This window comes from Marmota monax, unplaced genomic scaffold (genome assembly GCF_021218885.2).
Source record: "Marmota monax isolate L192 unplaced genomic scaffold, Marmota_monax_Labrador192_F-V1.1 WCK01_AAM20220418_F8-fsc00391, whole genome shotgun sequence".
NCBI lineage: Eukaryota > Metazoa > Chordata > Mammalia > Rodentia > Sciuridae > Marmota > Marmota monax.
In genome coordinates this window covers 592,573-601,366 of record NW_026694470.1, presented here as the reverse complement: position 1 = coordinate 601,366, position 8,794 = coordinate 592,573, and positions in this window count along the sequence as shown.

The following is an 8,794-nucleotide window of genomic DNA, read 5'->3' as shown; positions in this document are numbered from 1 at the left end:
GGAAAATACTGACTTAAAAAATCATGACTCCTATATATTTCAACATAGAATTTGGGATATATTTTCCCAAGTACATTAATGTTTTAATAAAAAAAAACATAATTGAGAAAATACTTCCTCTCTAAACTTTTATGCTCTATAGACCTGCTGTGTGCCCTAACTCAACGAGGCAGGTTATATATAGTCAAGTGAAATGATAGCGGGGCAAATCAGATGTACAGGGGCTAGCAGCCACCTCTGAATTTTTCTCAAGACTTTAGAGAAGTGTGTGAGAGAGTTGAAATTCCTTGTGCATACAAGAGGCACACATATGAGCTGGCACTGAGTACAGCCTGGCCTCTAAAAATGCCACCAGACAGAAAATCGCAGCACACATTTCACATTTCATAGATGAAAGCCTTTCTGGAGTAAGTTTCTAGTCAGGACACAGAGGGCAATGTTGAAACTCAGAAGAAACTTAGATCTCCAGTGGCCGGAAGTTTAGATTGGGGATTGCACTAGAGTGGAGCTTCCACATCAGATGGTCTTTGACTATCTCAAAGCAGTGAGCACAAAGCACAGACAAAAGGAAATGTTACAGAGCTCTGAAAACTAGAGAGGAGCTCCGTGGCTCACACACTTTGCTATACTTGTCATCACAAAGTTGCTTGATTTCTAGTGAACACAGGTGCCAATTTCAATTGAACATAGAAGGATCTAGATCTGAATAATTTGGACCTGAATTAAACTAGAAAGATTCACTGAGGTAAGAGCCATTTTTTTCCTGGATATTTGCTTGTTCTAATGATAAGATATTTTTGGAGGTGAGTGCTCTATTTTGTTAAAATGCCTTCTTTATTTTCCACTCAGAGTAAGTCCTGCTTATGTGCACCTTTCTGATTAAAAAAAAAAAATTATCACATGCATGTCAAACTTTTAAGCAGTGCCTAGTAAATAATAAGTGCTCAACAAATCTGAGTTGCATCATTGATCATATGTTTATAAATTCCTTTATCTGCTTTAAATATTCTTCCTTTGATCCATTTATTCCTGAGAAACAATTTTACCCACTGTTTCAGTCTTTTGAGATTGCATTTTTCTTGAATAATTGCCTTATACGTTCTAGGGATAATAACATCCTCCTCTAGGACCTAAAAAACTCTGTGCACTAGTCTACTTGAACATTTATCAGAATGTGTTAAAATGTGTTAATATAGCAATTTTAATATTCCCAAGGTCTTGGTCATTTCTTCATGATGATTGCTGCATAAATAAATTAGTGAATTGTTTCTATTTTGCTCAAAATGTGCACTCAACAGTTACTTCTGGCCTGCAACTCTACTGATACAATTAGTCTGCTTATCTCTAGGCAAAGAACTGAGGTGATTTTGGACTTTCGGCTTCCCTCTTTCCCTAGTGGGTTGGATCCTCATTACAAAATTACATACTAGCAAATTTGCCATATTTATTTTACTCAGTCTCTTATACTGGTAACAATAATAGTAATCATGTCAGAGAATTTTATTGAGTTATTTTGGTGAACCAAACACTGTGATAAGGGTTTGGGGGGAATTAATCATCACAAGAACTCTATAATTTGAGTTTTATTATTATATCCATTTAAAAATGTGAAAACTAGGCCAAAGAAGATGAATTTATTTGCTCAAGTTCATATACTTAGTAAGTAGCAAAGTCATATATGTATAATCAGGCTGTCCCTCTCTTGAGGCCATGCTGTAATTACTGTGTTAGACTGCCCCTTGGACTCCAATTGCTGCATGTTATTACTGTGAGACACACTGATATTCATTATTTTGTTGTTAGCACATTTAGGTAGGTGTTAATTTATAACCCCAGAAGCAAGGTATTTATTTATTTATTTTTGTAGCATAATATGTTTATAAAATTCAGCATCAGTTAAGAATTGTGCTATATTTATTTTAATGTATTAATTATAACATTCCAATTCTCAATATATAGAACATATATGTATATATTATTTCCTTACATACATTATTATAAACAAAGCTCAAAATAGTTAATTTAAAGATTAATGAGACAAATATCAGAGATAATGAGAATGCCAGATATCTTTTTAGTTGGAGTTTCTTCATATCATGGGAACATTAGTCTGCAATTTTCCTTCTTATACAATGAGTTAAAAACTGATCCCTTGTTTCTATTTTCTGGAAGAATTACAGAGAACTGATATAGTTTCTTCTTGAAATATTTTGTAAAATGTATTTGTAAAACCATTTGGGCTTAGAGATTTTAGGGGGATGTAAGTAAGTACTTTTTTTTCAATGACTTTAAAGGATATAAGCTTATTCAAGCTGTATATTTCTCCTTTTATGAGTGTTGGTATTTTGTATCTTTTAAGTTGCATTTTATCTAATTTATCAAATTTGTGGGCATGGAGCAGTTTATAGTTTCTTTTCTTTTGCTTAAGACTTAAATTGTTCTTTCTCCTAATGCCTAAGGTAGAAACTTAGGTTTTTGATACATATTTTTATTTTTTCTATATATTTATTTAGTGCTATAAAATTTCCAATTTCTGTTTTATGGCCCAGAATGTGGTCTATCTTAGTGAATGTTCAGTGAATACTAGTATATTCATTTGTCCTTTTATTTATTTATTTATTCTGTGTGGTAGTTGGGATTAAACCCAGGTGGGGGGCTTTACCATTAAGCTACATATCTATTCCTTTTTATATTATTATTATTATTATTACTATTATTAATTTGCTTTACGACAAGATATCGCTGAGTTGCCAAAGCTGGTCTTACACAAGGGATCCTCCTGTGTTAGCCTCCTGAGTGCTTACATATTCCTCCCTTGATATCCATAGGGAATTGGTGCCAGAACCTCCCTTGGATACAAAAATCCCTGGATTCTCAAGTTCCTTACATAAAATGACAAAAATATTTGCAAATAACTGATGTACATCCTCCTGAATTTTTTAAGTTATCTGTAGATGACTTATGCTATCCAATAGAATGTAAATGCTTTGCAAATAGTGGCTATACTGTATTTAAGAGAACAATAACAAGAAAAAATCTACATACTTGTTATAAACACAATTTTGATTCCTGAATATTTTCAAACTGGGATCATTTACCAAGCAAGTGGATACAGAGGGCCTTTTACCTTTATGGCTAAGATGGGGGTTTCCCTCTGGCTTCTTTCAGGTATTGCCCCTTTGTTTTTCTGAAGTTTGAATATGATATACATAGCTGTAGTTTTGCTTGATCTTTATTGTTTGAGATTTCTGGATGTGCGGTTAATGAGAGTGATTAGTTTTGGAAAGTTGTTGGATACTATTTCAAATGTTTCTTCTGCTACTTTCTTTTTTGGATTATGTATACGTCCCATAATTTGAAATTGTCCCCCAGTTGTTCTGTGCTATTTTATTTTTTAACTTTTTCTATTCCCTTTCATCTTTACATTTCAGTTGGTGGAATTTGTATTTACATATCCTCAATCCCACTTATTATTTCTTTGGCTGATTCTGTCTACTAATAATTTCATTAAAGTCATTCTTTGTTTATCTTCAGTGTTCTTGATTTCCAGCATATCCTTTTGATTCTTTCTTAGAGTACCAAATCTCTGCCAATATTACTCATCTAGTCTTGCATATCATGATCTACTTTTTCTATTAGAGTCCTTCACATATTAATCATACTTACTTTAAATTTCCTGTCTGAAAACTTTAACATCTGTGTCACATCTAAATCTAGTTCTTATGATTGCCTGTCTCTTCAGACTGTGTTTTATCTTGCATTTTGACATAACTCATAATCTTTTGTTGAAAAATGGGCTTGTACTGTGCACCAAGAACTCAGGTAAATGGTCTTTTAGTATGATGATTTATTTAAATATGTCAAGGGGTTGGGCTATGTTTAATGCCTACAGTATTTGCAGGATCTTGAGGTTCAAACTTTTTTTGTACTTTTTTTTCCCCTCATGTATTGTTTGGGATGTGCTTCTCCTGAGTGATAGTCTGCATCTTGCAGACTTTTTATCTGCCCTCTGCTATTATTGTATTAATTCCTGTTGATGTATGAGAAAATGTAACAGTAGGGAGACATTCTATAATATCATACTTAAGCCCTGTTTTTGGTGTGCCTGTGGGATGCTACTTTTATGATTATTTCTCCAGTAATATATCTTTTCCTCCTCTTCCTGTATTCTGTTACTGGTCGTTGTGTCCCAAACCTGTTTTCTTGCAAATAACACCTGTTGGCTATATCTCCTGTCCCTTGTCCCCTCAGGTAAGATAGGAATGGTAGAAGACCCTGGAGAAGAAGAAACATTCTTCCTTCAGCTAAGATAAAGTTCTCAGTGTATTTCTCCTAGAAGAGCACTCTTGTGTTACCAAGAAAGTTCTGCCTGTATTTCCCTATCCCCTTTCAGAATTATTAGTATACTCTTCTGGGATCCTCACAATGAGATTTTGGTGGGGCTTTGAAGGTAAATCCCATAAAAGTGTTCTCCTAAGACTACAATCCTATCAATATCCCACTTTTATGTTCATTCATATCAGTTTCCAGAAATTTATCAGTATTACACCATCTATGTGACCCTGGAAGTTTATGGATCTAGCAGTTTCTGTTCCAGGTGGCCATATATTGGCTGTGACTCTACATATATGTAAGTCTCTTCAGATTTGTGGGGAGCAGTTAGTTCTGAAACCTTGGTTCCCTTGTCTCTTCAGTATTCCAGAAAACTGATTGATTCCTTTTTTTTTAACTTCCAAACTTTTATTGTTCCAAGACATACATGTGGATTTCTAAAGTTGCTTCATTTTGGCACATGTGTCTTTATCATTATCTACTCTTTATGTACTCCTTTTCTATTCCCTAATTCCAGTGTGTATTTTTCAGTTTCATGAATTTTTGCATTTATGCTCTAGTTTGCCACTAATGTACTAGAAAGTACTCAAGCGAGGGTGAAGGTAGGCAATACCTCATTTTCAGAAATCAAGGAAGATAAAGTCTACCAAGCTTATGCCAACCTAATTCCTTTTTCTTGCCTTTAAGCCATCAAGTGTACATCTGGGAGCAATTGTAGAAAAAAATCTTCTAAAGTTATTAGTTCAGAATCAGGATACAGTTTTCAAAATTAAATAATTAAATCTGAACATATTTTCAACAGCTAGAAATTAAATAAATGTATGAAGGTTTAAAGATGCTGCAATGTAGGTGATCCTAACTGTGAGACACTAAAATTGATTTCAGAGGAAGGACAAAGAATGGAAAATATAAGAATATAATTTGAAAAATAAGAAGATACAAAAGGCCCAATAGATGTTAACCATGGAATTCTAAGGAGTGATATTGCTTTGTTATGTATAAACGGACATAACAAAGAATATAATTTCTTACATTATCTTAACATAGTCAAATACTCACTTTTCACACACATATAAGGGGAATTTCTGTGTACAGATAAATCTTTTGAATTCATTTCATTAAATTTTGTGTATCCATTATGCTTTACAGAAATAATGCATGTGCATGGCTATGCAGAGAAACCATGCATTGCTTTTTACACATAAGAAAGGAAGTAAATTAGCATGATAAGGAGGTGTGTGTGTGTGTTTAACTTAGAATTTAGAATTTATGTGGTATACAAATAAAAGCATTTCCATTTATTACAGCTTTGGGGGATTCAGTAGGCTTCTCACTGGTTCATTAGTAGTGCTTATGAAACAAAAGCAGTTGAAAGAGGAAAGAACAGCTGTTTGAAAATGCAAGGAGAGAAATTAGAGCAGAAATGCAGGTAAAATATGGGCACTTTGAAAATAATTGTAGTAACATCAAAGAACTACAATTTAAACATTATTTAAAAATACCTGGCAAACTACTTTAAAACTCAGGGATCTTGAGTTAATAATGAGCCCATGCACCAGCTATCCCAAATGGAATTGAAATTTGGAGAATGCTATGTAAGTTATTCATTAAAAACTACATCCTGGTGCTGAATAAGGAAATACTCCTTTGGAGAACTCTTTAGGAGTCATTAAATTAAAAACACTAGGGAAGAGTCACTAAGTCACTAGGGGCTTCAGTCACTAGGGGCATCAGTGTTTTTTTTTTGTTGTTGTTTGTTTGTTTGTTTTGTTGTTCTAATTAGTTATGTATCACAGCAGAATGCATTTTGATTCACTGTCACAAATTGGGCACAACTTTTCATTTTTCTGGTTGTCCAAATTCTTCAAACTTGTACTTTCTCTGAACTTACTGAATCCTCACTTTCTTTAGGATGGAGTTCAACAGCTCTAATTACAGGGCATGCAATCAAAGCAGCAACCAGGTTGACATCGCTCTATGCTGCTTGAACAAAAATAAAGCATAGTGACTTTAATGAGAACTATATTATAGTATACTTTACTTTGAATGAGGTGGTAAGATTCCCAGCTGTTTATATAAATTCCTTTCAATAAATAAATATAAAAACTCTTCTCAAACATAATTTACTCTACGAAATTCTGTGTGAAGTTTTTAAATTCTGTATATATTTTTCAGCAAGCAAAGCATTTCATATTGCTTCCATGCAGATGGAGAATCACTCTGTTTCTTCATTAATTGATTTCAAATCTGAAAGTTACTAAATAATCTAATATAGAAGACAAAACAGAAAAAAATCCTTCTTAATGCTTCTGTTATCCATGTACCATGAAGTCCAGATTTAGTTTATGCAGTGTGTATTGTAAAGGCATTTCTTCTCTCATATGAAGCCAAAATGTTTATAATTTTCCAGGAAAGGAGCAGTCCACACGGGGCCTACATTGGCAGGTCATCCAGCGTATTTGTTGAAAACCAAGAAAATCTCGATGCCTAGGAGAAATATCACTGAACCTTGCTTTTCTAAGCCTACAGCATCTAATCTAGCTTCCCAGAGAAGGACTTCCACACTGGGACTTGAAGCCAATCCCCAATCAGAATTAACTATCCCCCACAGGCTATTATAATTTTAATTTCTCTTATTCACTTAAATCATATTATGTAGAAGAAAATTGAAGAATTTGGGGAATTTTCATACCAAATATTATGAAAATTTAATTTCTTACAAAGGAATACTTCAAGAATATAGAAGTACAAACTAAAACCATCAACTTAATGATGATGCTTGACATCTATAGAATATTCTGCCAGGCAATGGTAGAATATACATGTTCATCAGATGCACATGAATCATTCACTTATATGCACTATTTCAACTGGACACAAACCTTAACAAAATTAAAAGATTTGAAGTTTACAAAATAATTTATACCTCAACTAGAAATGAGTAACTGAAAGATAATGAAAAAATTGTTAGATATTTGAAAATAAAAAATATTTGTGTGTAGGTATTTTAACATGAATCTTATTCTGTAGTGTGTATACCCCAGAGAAGGATTCCTGGGTTGTATTGTAAGTACATGGCTAACTTCATAAAAACTTCCCTATTTATAATTGCCCCAAACTGTAAAAGTCTAAATATCCTATAAATGAATACATAAACATTGAGGGACATCCATGGATGACTGACTATTCATGAACCAAAATAACAAATTAATGATATGTGAAGCAACTTGGATGAATCTGAATTTTAAAAGCCCAGATCAGGACATTATAGATTATGTCAGTTAATTTATATTTCATTCTTGAGAAAAGCAAAATGATAGTCATAGACAATATATCAGTGTTTTTTAAAGAGGTAAGGAATGGATTAAATGTGACCAAAAAGGGACAACATCAATGATACTTATGGTGGTGATAATTTTGTCTCAATTGTGGTGGTAGCTACAGGATCCACAGAAGTTTTAAAATCCTAGAACTCTGAACCAAAAAGAAAAGGCAAATATTATGATACTTTTTTATTCAAAAACAATACCAAAAATAAATAAAATTTAAAGAAAGAAGCAGTTTACTTTCTGCCTCATTGTATTCTACCTGTTGGGAAGGTAGAACTGTCTTATTATAGTTGACTAATCTAATGGGAGGGAGGTAGTGGTCTTTGGGTGAATTTTATAACTATTGAAATACTGGAGACAAATTTAAATTGAGGAATTTCATTTAAACATCAATTTCATAATATCTTTTTAAAATAATTTCTCCAGCTGTGGTTTTCTTTTCTATACTGGTTGTTTTTTTGGAGGAGAGGTTTAAATAAAAAACTGTAGGCAAATAAAATCAATATTTGTTTTTATCATTTTTTTACTGTATCAATTATTTAGAAAGTTGTCAATAAATACAAATACAAATCTAGTTGCCTGTTATTATACTGCATGCTTGGGGGAAGCAGCTGTACTTAGTGGGATGAGGAAGCAGGAAGAAAATTTAAGGAACACAAAATATGGATGACTATTTTTACATACTTATGAATACTTAATAATTTATCTCATGGAGGAAAGGGAGAGAAAGGAAGCAGGTGTGGGAGAAAGAAAATTAGTTTTAAGATAGCTATCACACATCATTTTTAAACAGTGCTGTCCAGTGAAATTATAATGTAAAACATGCAATTTTAAATTGTAGCTATATTTTAAAAGTGAAAAAACAAATAAATTAATATTTACTTGTTAATATTTCCTATCAAAGGTATAATATCTGGTAATGATGATTTTTTATTAACTCCCAATGTCCAAAATATTACTTACTACATAATCAATATAAACATTTTGAGATATTATACATTCTTTAATTAGTACAAAATATCTGAAATATTTTTACATTTTACTTCTATACTACTAGGTTTCCATCAGGAATTTGTGTTTAGATTTAATAAATTGAGTGTTGTATAAGTAGACTCATTTGCTCAAGTTGTTTC